Source organism: Oncorhynchus tshawytscha, linkage group LG17, assembly GCF_018296145.1.
Source record: "Oncorhynchus tshawytscha isolate Ot180627B linkage group LG17, Otsh_v2.0, whole genome shotgun sequence".
Lineage (NCBI taxonomy): Eukaryota > Metazoa > Chordata > Actinopteri > Salmoniformes > Salmonidae > Oncorhynchus > Oncorhynchus tshawytscha.
Genome location: NC_056445.1, coordinates 17,159,449 through 17,171,948, shown reverse-complemented (window position 1 = coordinate 17,171,948; position 12,500 = coordinate 17,159,449). Strand labels below are relative to the sequence as shown.

Below are 12,500 nucleotides of genomic sequence, written 5' to 3'. Positions count from 1 at the left end.
GCTCTCACAGGTCCAGCAATACCAGACCACCGCTCTCACAGGTCCAGCAATACCAGACCACCGCTCTCACAGGTCCATTAATACCCAGACCACCGCTCTCACAGGTCCATTAATACCCAGACCACCGCTCTCACAGGTCCAGCAATACCAGACCACCGCTCTCACAGATCCATTAATACCCAGACCACCGCTATCACACACAATGTCATCTCAACCCGACGGCTGGGAGCTGGAGGTCGTTGGTTTGTTAGCTGCCGTTAGCTGCTCTTCTGAGACTCTCAGGTTCAGCGGAGAGAGAGGGTGTGTTCTTTTTCCCCTGTGGGTGCTCCCACACACAGAACACACACTTATCTTGTTCGGCAGAGGCAATAGAGTTGAACACGCACCCAGCTCTCAGGAACACAGGAAGGAGACTGTCAGATCTCTCTCTGTTGCTCTCCCTCTCTGTTCAGAGAGCTGTACTGTAGGAGTTCACCTGGCTGGCAGAACAGAGGAAGGTGGTTTGGATCAATAGCAGCAGTATCCCTGCTCCAAAGACACGCCACTCTACTCACATCCACAGCTAGCTAGCTCACTGGGGTAAGGCAGTCAGTCCACCCAACTCTCATTGTTCTCTCGTCCTGTTTATTACTCTCTCACTTCTCCCTCTCTCCCTGTGCACTGCTCTCTCCCCATCTCGCTGTTCCTCTCTTGTTTCCACCCTCAATCTCTCCTTCCAAATTGATTTAATGGGAGTACATCCTCATTCACGGACAGCCTCGCTCTCCCCCCTCTGCCTCAATCTCTCCTCTCCCTCCCTCCCTCCCTCTGTTTTTCTCCCCCTCTCCTTCTCCGTTGCTCCCCGCTTAGTAACGACGCCCTGCTCCACCGTCACTCTGAAGCCTGGTACATGAACAGAATGGGAAAATACAGGAACTAAAAACCGGCTGTATGTGATCATCAGTAGTTGTCTCTCTCTGTGTGTGTCTGAGTCTCTCTCCGTCTCGGTGTCTCTCCCCATGTCTCCCCCTCGTCTCTCCCTCTCCCTCCATCTCTGCCTTTGACTCCCTCTCTCCATAACACTCTCGATATCTTCCCCTCTGTCTACCTCCACTAATTTCCTGCACTCATCTTTCTGTTTATAATGGTTAATCAGAAGATAACCATGGTGCTCTCCCAGAAGCATGTCTGGTGCGTTAAACCTGCCAATTCAGGCAAACAAACATGTAATGATGTCGCATAAGGCTTACTTCATTATTCAATGTTTTTAAATTATTTTCACTGCATCAGACGTACAACTCCTTTCTTTCCTGTTATGTATTCTCCAGAAATGAATTTCTCCAGTATGAATGCTTTTCACCCTCTGCATGAGAAAACCATGGCAATATAAGGTGATGCCATTCAGTTACAGAAGATCATACATCATTGACACATTTTATTGACCTTGCAAAGAGATGACTCATACATGCACAAAGGTGGGAACCTGCATGCAGACACACATGTACACACACCCTCAACCCAAGGACAGTGTGCAGTCTGCATTGCAAGCTGTAATGGGGCAGCCAGTGTCATTCTTTATCCTAATGACATTTCCCCACAAAGACACACACACTTCTTTAACTGGGCCGTAGCGACAGTGCTCTATAGTGTTGGGCCGTAGCGACAGTGGGGTCGCTACGGCCCAACACTATAATGCACTGTCGCTACGGCCCAACACTATAATGCACTGTCGCTACGCCTCAACACTGTTGCTACGCCCCAACACTATAGTGCACTGTCGCTACGCCTCAACACTATAGAGCACTGTCGCTACGCCCCAACACTATAGAGCACTGTCGCTACGCCCCAACACTATAGAGCACTGTCGCTACGCCCCCAACACTATAATGCACTGTCGCTACGCCTCAACACTGTTGCTACGCCCCAACACTATAGAGCACTGTCGCTACGCCCCAACACTATAGAGCACTGTCGCTACGCCCCAACACTATAGAGCACTGTCGCTACGCCCCAACACTATAATGCACTGTCGCTACGCCCAACACTATAATGCACTGTCGCTACGGCCCAACACTATAATGCACTGTCGCTACGGCCCAACACTATAATGCACTGTCGCTACGCCCAACACTATAATGCACTGTCGCTACGGCCCAACACTATAATGCACTGTCGCTACGGCCCAACACTATAATGCACTGTCGTTACGCCTCAACACTGTTGCTACGCCCAACACTATAGTGCACTGTTGCTATGTCCCAACACTATAGTGCACTGTCGCTACGGCCCAACACTATAGAGCACTGTCGCTACGGCCCAACACTATAGAGCACTGTCGCTACGGCCCAACACTATAATGCACTGTCGCTACGCCTCAACACTATAGAGCACTGTCGCTACGCCCCAACACTATAGAGCACTGTCGCTACGCCCAACACTATAGAGCACTGTCGCTACGCCCCAACACTATAATGCACTGTCGCTACGCCTCAACACTGTTGCTACGCCCCAACACTATAGTGCACTGTCGCTACGCCCCAACACTATAATGCACTGTCGCTACGCCCCAACACTATAATGCACTGTCGCTACGGCCCAACACTATAATGCACTGTCGCTACGGCCCAACACTATAATGCACTGTCGTTACGCCTCAACACTGTTGCTACGCCCCAACACTATAGTGCACTGTTGCTATGTCCCAACACTATAGTGCACTGTCGCTACGGCCCAACACTATAGAGCACTGTCGCTACACTCAACACTATAGAGCACTGTCGCTATGGCCCAATACTATAGAGCACTGTAGCTACGGCCCAACACTATAGTGCACTGTCGCTACTAAGAGCACTGTCGCTACGGCCCAACCCTATAGTGCACTGTCGCTACGGCCCAACACTATAGTGCACTGTCGCTACGGCCCAACACTATAGTGCACTGTCGCTACAACACTATAGTGCACTGTCGCTACGGCCCAACACTATAGTGCACTGTCGCTACGGCCCAACACTATAGAGCACTGTCGCTACGGCCCAATACTATACAGCACTGTCGCTACGGCCCAACACTAAGTGCACTGTCGCTACGGCCCAACACTAAGAGCACTGTCGCTACGGCCCAATACTATAGAGCACTGTCGCTACGGCCCAATACTATAGCGCACTGTCGCTACGGCCCAATACTATAGAGCACTGTCGCTACGGCCCAACACTATAGAGCACTGTCGCTACGGCCCAACACTATAGTGCACTGTCGCTACGGCCCAACACTATAGTGCACTGTCGCTGGCCCAACACTATAGTGCACTGTCAGTGCACTGTCGCTCGGCCCAACACTAAGAGCACTGTCGCTACGGCCCAACACTATAGTGCACTGTCGCTACGGCCCAACACTATAGTGCACTGTCGCTACCCAACACTATAGTGCACTGTCGCTACGGCCCAACACTATAGTGCACTGTCAGTGCACTGTCGCCCCCAACACTAAGAGCACTGTCGCTACGGCCCAACACTATAGTGCACTGTCGCTACGGCCCAACACTAAGAGCACTGTCGCTACGGCCCAACACTATAGTGCACTGTCGCTACGGCCCAACACTATAGTGCACTGTCGCTACGGCCCAACACTATAGTGCACTGTCGCTACGGCCCAACACTATAGTGCACTGTCGCTACGGCCCAACACTATAGTGCACTGTCGCTACGGCCCAACACTATAGTGCACTGTCGCTACGGCCCAACACTATAGTGCACTGTCGCTACTATAGTGCACTGTCGCTACGCCCAACACTATAGTGCACTGTCGCTACGGCCCAACACTATAATGCACTGTCACTATAATGCACTGTCGCTACGGCCCAATACTATAGAGCACTGTCGCTACGGCCCAACACTATAGTGCAGTGTCGCTACGGCCCAACACTAAGAGCACTGTCGCTACGGCCCAACACTATAGTGCACTGTTGCTACGCCCAACACTATAGTGCACTGTCGCTACGGCCCAACACTATAGTGCACTGTCGCTACGGCCCAACACTATAGTGCACTGTCGCTTTGGCCCAACACTATAGTGCACTGTCGCTACGGCCCAACACTATAGAGCACTGTCGCTACGGCCCAACACTATAGAGCACTGTCGCTACGGCCCAATACTATAGCGCACTGTCGCTACGGCCCAACACTATAGTGCACTGTCGCTACGGCCCAACACTATAGTGCACTGTCGCTACGGCCCAACACTATAGAGCACTGTCGCTACGGCCCAACACTATAGAGCACTGTCGCTACGGCCCAACAATATAGTGCACTGTCGCTACGGCCCAACACTAAGAGCACTGTCGCTACGGCCCAACACTAAGAGCACTGTCGCTACGGCCCAACACTAAGAGCACTGTCGCTACGGCCCAACACTAAGAGCACTGTCGCTACGGCCCAACACTATAGTGCACTGTCGCTACGGCCCAACACTATAGTGCACTGTCGCTACGGCCCAACACTATAGTGCACTGTCGCTACGGCCCAACACTATAGTGCACTGTCAGTGCACTGTCGCTACGGCCCAACACTAAGAGCACTGTCGCTACGGCCCAACACTATAGTGCACTGTCGCTACGGCCCAACACTAAGAGCACTGTCGCTACGGCCCAACACTATAGTGCACAGTCGCTACGGCCCAACACTATAGTGCACTGTCGCTACGGCCCAACACTAAGAGCACTGTCGCCCCCAACACTATAGTGCACTGTCAGTGCACTGTCGCTACGGCCCAACACTAAGAGCACTGTCGTTACGGCCCAACACTATAGTGCACTGTCGCTACGGCCCAACACTAAGAGCACTGTCGCTACGGCCCAACACTATAGTGCACTGTCGCTACGGCCCAACACTATAGTGCACTGTCGCTACGGCCCAACACTATAGTGCACTGTCGCTACGGCCCAACACTATAGAGCACTGTCGCTAGAATACTATAGCGCACTGTCGCTACGGCCCAATACTATAGAGCTCTGTCGCTACGGCCCAACACTATAGTGCACTGTCGCTACGGCCCAACACTATAGTGCACTGTAGCTACGGCCCAACACTATAGTGCACTGTCGCTACGGCCCAACACTAAGAGCACTGTCGCTACGGCCCAACACTAAGAGCACTGTCGCTACGGCCCAACACTAAGAGCACTGTCGCTACGGCCCAACACTATAGTGCACTGTCGCTACCAACACTATAGTGCACTGTCGCTACGGCCCAACACTATAGTGCACTGTCGCTACGGCCCAACACTATAGTGCACTGTCAGTGCACTGTCGCTATGGCCCAACACTAAGAGCACTGTCGCTACGGCCCAACACTATAGTGCACTGTCGCTACGGCCCAACACTAAGTGCACTGTCGCTACGGCCCAACACTATAGTGCACTGTCGCTACGGCCCAACACTATAGTGCACTGTCGCTACGGCCCAACACTATAGAGCACTGTCGCTACGGCCCAATACTATAGCGCACTGTCGCTACGGCCCAATACTATAGAGCTCTGTCGCTACGCCCAACACTATAGTGCACTGTCGCTACGCCTCAACACTATAGAGCACTGTCGCTACGCCCAACACTATAGAGCACTGTCGCTACGCCCCAACACTATAGAGCACTGTCGCTACGCCCCAACACTATAATGCACTGTCGCTACGCCTCAACACTGTTGCTACCCCCAACACTATAGTGCACTGTCGCTACGGCCCAACACTATAATGCACTGTCGCTACGGCCCAACACTATAATGCACTGTCGCTACGGCCCAACACTATAATGCACTGTCACGCCTCAACACTGTTGCTACGCCCCAACACTATAGTGCACTGTTGCTATGTCCCAACACTATAGTGCACTGTCGCTACGGCCCAACACTATAGAGCACTGTCGCTACACTCAACACTATAGAGCACTGTCAACAATACTATAGAGCACTGTAGCTACGGCCCAACACTATAGTGCACTGTCGCTACGGCCCAACACTAAGAGCACTGTCGCTACGGCCCAACCCTATAGTGCACTGTCGCTACGGCCCAACACTATAGTGCACTGTCGCTACGGCCCAACACTATAGTGCACTGTCGCTACGGCCCAACACTATAGTGCACTGTCGCTACGGCCCAACACTATAGTGCACTGTCGCTACAACACTATAGTGCACTGTCGCTACGGCCCAACACTATAGAGCACTGTCGCTACGGCCCAATACTATACAGCACTGTCGCTACGGCCCAACACTAAGTGCACTGTTGCTACGGCCCAACACTAAGAGCACTGTCGCTACGGCCCAATACTATAGAGCACTGTCGCTACGGCCCAATACTATAGCGCACTGTCGCTACGGCCCAATACTATAGAGCACTGTCGCTACGGCCCAACACTATAGTGCACTGTCGCTACGGCCCAACACTATAGTGCACTGTCGCTACGCCCCAACACTATAGTGCACTGTCGCTACGGCCCAACACTATAATGCACTGTCGCTACGGCCCAACACTATAATGCACTGTCGCTACGGCCCAATACTATAGAGCACTGTCGCTACGGCCCACTATAGTGCAGTGTCACTAAGAGCACTGTCGCTACGGCCCAACACTATAGTGCACTGTCGCTACGCCCAACACTATAGTGCACTGTCGCTACGGCCCAACACTATAGTGCACTGTCGCTACGGCCCAACACTATAGTGCACTGTCGCTACGGCCCAACACTATAGTGCACTGTCGCTACGGCCCAACACTATAGAGCACTGTCGCTACGGCCCTATAGCGCACTATAGAGCACTGTCGCTACGGCCCAACACTATAGCGCACTGTCGCTACGGCCCAACACTATAGTGCACTGTCGCTCTGTGCACTGTCGCTACGGCCCAACACTATAGAGCACTGTCGCTACGGCCCAACACTATAGAGCACTGTCGCTACGGCCCAACACTATAGTGCACTGTCGCTACGGCACTAAGAGCACTAAGAGCACACTAAGAGCACTGTCCTACGGCCCAACACTAAGAGCACTGTCGCTACGGCCCAACACTAAGAGCACTGTCGCAAACACTAAGTGCACTGTCGCTACGGCCCAACACTATAGTGCACTGTCACTGCTACGGCCCAACACTATAGTGCACTGTCAGCACTGTCGCTACGGCCCAACACTATAGTGCACTGTCAGTGCACTAAGTGCACTGTCGCTACGGCCCACACTATAGTGCACTGTCACTGCTACGGCCCAACACTATAGTGCACAGTCACCCAACACTATAGTGCACTGTCGCTACGGTCCAACACTAAGAGCACTGTCGCTAAACACTATAGTGCACTGTCAGTGCACTGTCGCTACGGCCCAACACTAAGAGCACTGTCGTTACGGCCCAACACTATAGTGCACTGTCGCTACGGCCCAACACTAAGTGCACTGTCGCTACGGCCCAACACTATCGTGCACTGTCGCTACGGCCCAACACTATAGTGCACTGTCGCTACGGCCCAACACTATAGAGCACTGTCGCTACGGCCCAATACTATAGCGCACTGTCGCTACGGCCCAACACTATAGAGCACTGTCGCTACGGCCCCACTATAGTGCACTGTCGCTACGTGCCACTGTCAACACTATAGTGCACTGTCGCTACGGCCCAACACTATAGTGCACTGTCGCTACGGCCCAACACTAAGAGCACTGTCGCTACTAACACTAAGAGCACTGTCGCTAACACTAAGAGCGGCCCAACACTAAGAGCACTGTCGCTACGGCCCAACACTAAGAGCACTGTCGCTACGGCCCAACACTATAGTGCACTGTCGCTACGGCCCAACACTATAGTGCACTGTCGCTACGCCCAACACTATAGTGCACTGTCGCTACGGCCCAACACTATAGTGCACTGTCAGTGCACTGTCGCTACGGCCCAACACTAAGAGCACTGTCGCTACGGCCCAACACTAAGAGCACTGTCGCTACGGCCCAACACTATAGTGCACTGTCGCTACGCCCCAACACTATAGTGCACTGTCGCTACGCCCCAACACTATAGTGCACTGTCGCTACGCCCCAACACTATGCTGCTGTTGCTATCTGTCTGTGACCCTGACATACTAGGAGTGTGGGGCCCATCACAGAGATAGAGCACCACCTCTAAGTTCCCTGGACAAACACACACACCGATACAACACAGTCTAGTGGACTTCGGTACTTCCGGCGCCGACAGAGATGGCCGCCTCGCTTCGCGTTCCTAGGAAACTATGCAGTGTTTTGTTTTTTTACGTGTTAATTCTTACATTGGTACCCCAGGTCATCTTAGGTTTCATTACATACAGTCGAGAAGAACTACTGAATATAAGATCAGCGTCAACTCACCATCAGTACGACCAAGAATATGTTTTTCGCGACGGATCCTGTGTTCTGCCTTACAAACAGGACAACGGAGTGGATTCCATGCAGCGACCCAAAAAACGACTCCGAAAAAGAGGGAAACGAAGCGGTCTTCTGGTCAGACTCCGGAGACGGGCACATCGTGCACCACTCCCTAGCATTCTTCTTGCCAATGTCCAGTCTCTTGACAACAAGGTTGATGAAATCCGAGCAAGGGTAGCATTCCAGAGGGACATCAGAGACTGTATCGTTCTCTGCTTCACGGAAACATGGCTCACTGGAGAGATGCTATCCGAAGTGGTGCAGCCAGCGGGTTTCTCCACGCATCGCGCCGACAGAAACAAACATCTTTCTGGTAAGAAGACGGGCGGGGGCGTATGCCTTATGGCCAACGTGACATGGTGTGATGAAAGAAACATACAGGAACTCAAATCCTTCTGTTCACCTGATTTAGAATTCCTCACAATCAAATGTAGACCGCATTATCTACCAAGGGAATGCTCTTCGATTATAATCACAGCCGTATATATCCCCCCAAGCAGACACATCGATGGCTCTGAACAAACTTTATTTAACTCTCTGCAAACTGGAAACGATTTATCCGGAGGCTGCATTCATTGTAGCTGGGGATTTTAACAAGGCTAATCTGAAAACAAGACTCCCTAAATTTTATCAGCATATCGATTGCGCAACCAGGGGTGGAAAGACCCTGGATCATTGTTACTCTAACTTCCGCGATGCATATAAGGCCCTGCCCCGCCCCCCTTTCGAAAAGCTGACCACGACTCCATTTTGTTGATCCCTGCCTACAGACAGAAACTAAAACAAGAGGCTCCCACGCTGAGGTCTGTCCAACGCTGGTCCGACCAAGCTGACTCCACACTCCAAGACTGCTTCCATCACGTGGACTGGGAGATGTTTCGTATTGCGTCAGACAACAACATTGACGAATACGCTGATTCGGTGTGCGAGTTCATTAGAACGTGCGTTGAAGAAGTCGTTCCCATAGCAACGATTAAAACATTCCCTAACCAGAAACCGTGGATTGATGGCAGCATTCGTGTGAAACTGAAAGCGCGAACCACTGCTTTTAATCAGGGCAAGGTGTCTGGTAACATGACTGAATACAAACAGTGCAGCTATTCCCTCCGCAAGGCTATCAAACAAGCTAAGCGCCAGTACAGAGACAAAGTAGAATCTCAATTCAACGGCTCAGACACAAGAGGCATGTGGCAGGGTCTACAGTCAATCACGGACTACAGGAAGAAATCCAGCCCAGTCACGGACCAGGATGTCTTGCTCCCAGGCAGACTAAATAACTTTTTTGCCCGCTTTGAGGACAATACAGTGCCACTGACACGGCCTGCAACGAAAACATGCGGTCTCTCCTTCACTGCAGCCGAGGTGAGTAAGACATTTAAACGTGTTAACCCTCGCAAGGCTGCAGGCCCAGACGGCATCCCCAGCCGCGCCCTCAGAGCATGCGCAGACCAGCTGGCCGGTGTGTTTACGGACATATTCAATCAATCCCTATACCAGTCTGCTGTTCCTACTTGCTTCAAGAGGGCCACCATTGTTCCTGTTCCCAAGAAAGCTAAGGTAACTGAGCTAAACGACTACCGCCCCGTAGCACTCACATCCGTCATCAAGAAGTGCTTTGAGAGACTAGTCAAGGACCATATCACCTCCACCCTACCTGACACCCTAGACCCACTCCAATTTGCTTACCGCCCAAATAGGTCCACAGACGATGCAATCTCAACCACACTGCACACTGCCCTAACCCATCTGGACAAGAGGAATACCTATGTGAGAATGCTGTTCATCGACTACAGCTCGGCATTCAACACCATAGTACCCTCCAAGCTCGTCATCAAGCTTGAGACCCTGGGTCTCGACCCCGCCCTGTGCAACTGGGTACTGGACTTCCTGACGGGCCGCCCCCAGGTGGTGAGGGTAGGCAACAACATCTCCTCCCCGCTGATCCTCAACACTGGGGCCCCACAAGGGTGCGTTCTGAGCCCTCTCCTGTACTCCCTGTTCACCCATGACTGCCTGGCCACGCACGCCTCCAACTCAATCATCAAGTTTGCAGACGACACAACAGTGGTAGGCTTGATTACCAACAACGACGAGACGGCCTACAGGGAGGAGGTGAGGGCCCTCGGAGTGTGGTGTCAGGAAAATAACCTCACACTCAACGTCAACAAAACTAAGGAGATGATTGTGGACTTCAGGAAACAGCAGAGGGAACACCCCCCCATCCACATCGATGGAACAGTAGTGGAGAGGGTAGCAAGTTTTAAGTTCCTCGGCATACACATCACAGACAAACTGAATTGGTCCACTCACACAGACAGCATCGTGAAGAAGGCGCAGCAGCGCCTCTTCAACCTCAGGAGGCTGAAGAAATTCGGCTTGTCACCAAAAGCACTCACAAACTTCTACAGATGCACAATCGAGAGCATCCTGGCGGGCTGTATCACCGCCTGGTACGGCAACTGCTCTGCCCTCAACCGTAAGGCTCTCCAGAGGGTAGTGAGGTCTGCACAACGCATCACCGGGGCAAACTACCTGCCCTCCAGGACACCTACACCACCCGATGCTACAGGAAGGCCATAAAGATCATCAAGGACATCAACCACCCGAGCCACTGCCTGTTCACCCCGCTGTCATCCAGAAGGCGAGGTCAGTACAGGTGCATCAAAGCTGGGACCGAGAGACTGAAAAACAGCTTCTATCTCAAGGCCATCAGACTGTTAAACAGCCACCACTAACATTGAGTGGCTGCTGCCAACACACTGACACTGACTCAACTCCAGCCACTTTAATAATGGGAATTGATGGGAAATGATGTAAATATATCACTAGCCACTTTAAACAATGCTACCTTATATAATGTTACTTACCCTACATTATTCATCTCATATGCATACGTATATACTGTACTCTATATCATCCACTGCATCCTTATGTAATACATGTATCACTAGCCACTTTAACTATGCCACTTGGTTTACATACTCATCTCATATGTATATACTGTACTCGATATCATCTACTGTATCTTGCCTATGCTGCTCTGTACCATCACTCATTCATATATCCTTATGTACATATTCTTTATCCCCTTACACTGTGTATAAGACAGTAGTTTTTTGGAATTGTTAGTTAGATTACTTGTTCGTTATTACTGCATTGTCGGAACTAGAAGCACAAGCATTTCGCTACACTCGCATTAACATCTGCTAACCATGTGTATGTGACAAATAAAATTTGATTTGATTTTGATTTTCAGCGTTTATTATCTAGTCTTGCTGGTACCCATCTTCTACAGTTCCTGTGTGCTGTCATATGCTGTCTTAATATGATCAACATAAACCTTTCTGACTAAGATAACCAAGGGAAATAAAGGTGTGTGTGTGTGTGTGTGTGTGTGTGTGTGTGTGTGTGTGGTGTGTGTGTGTGTGTATCTGTACTGACCAAAGGCGTGCAAAGCAAGAGAGGTAAAGAGAGGAAGACCCGGCGGAGTATGGGTTGATCTCCTGTCGATGGAGGAGACACAACGGAGTATATTGACAGTCTCCCCCCTCTCCGACAGCCCCTCAGCCCTGGTCATAAGAGGGCCAGTCATACACACATCAAATCAATGGCCCCTCCACGGCGCTCTGTTAACACCTGCCTGACTGGGAAATGACAGATAAGTCCTTCAAAGCTGGGGAAACATCACCTCTTCAATCTAGGAGGAAGATAGAGTTCAGTCTGTCAACAGTCCTCAATCTATGAATCAGCAAAGGCTAGAAGGAACTGTCAGTGTGGGTTTTGGGTGGTTTTCGATTGAGGACACTCAAGATGGAACACACTCCAGAGGTCAAGAGACGAGGGAGGAATGAAAGGGAGAAAATTGAGAATGAGAAATGGGGAGAAAGAGCGAGCAAGGTAGGAGAAAACTAAATAAGAAATGGCAAATAGACTGATAGAGTAAGAGGGAAAAGAGAGTAGAGGTTTGCACAGGCTCATTTTCACTCACTGAAATCAGTCAAGAGACGTCTCCAATTTTAGCAGTCCAACATGAATACAGCTCTTTGATCGCTGTCGGTTTGCTGCTAGACAGTAGTAACTCCAATA

At 51.2% G+C, this 12,500-nt stretch overlaps 1 protein-coding gene across 3 annotated transcripts in view; it reads right to left on the bottom strand.

The window, feature by feature from the left end:
* The window catches only part of LOC112216943 (USP6 N-terminal-like protein), a 140,670-nt gene that overhangs the window by 58,514 nt on the left and 69,656 nt on the right, over positions 1-12,500 (bottom strand). The window contains exon 1 of one of the 3 annotated variants that reach the window (XM_042300297.1): positions 1-370. This exon is cut by the window's left edge and continues 1,199 nt beyond it. The exons of the other annotated variants lie outside the window; for them this stretch is intronic. The gene's annotated coding sequence lies outside the window, so the exon portion shown is untranslated. Of the gene's footprint in view, positions 371-12,500 lie in introns of those variants that run through there. 3 annotated transcript variants of the gene reach the window in all.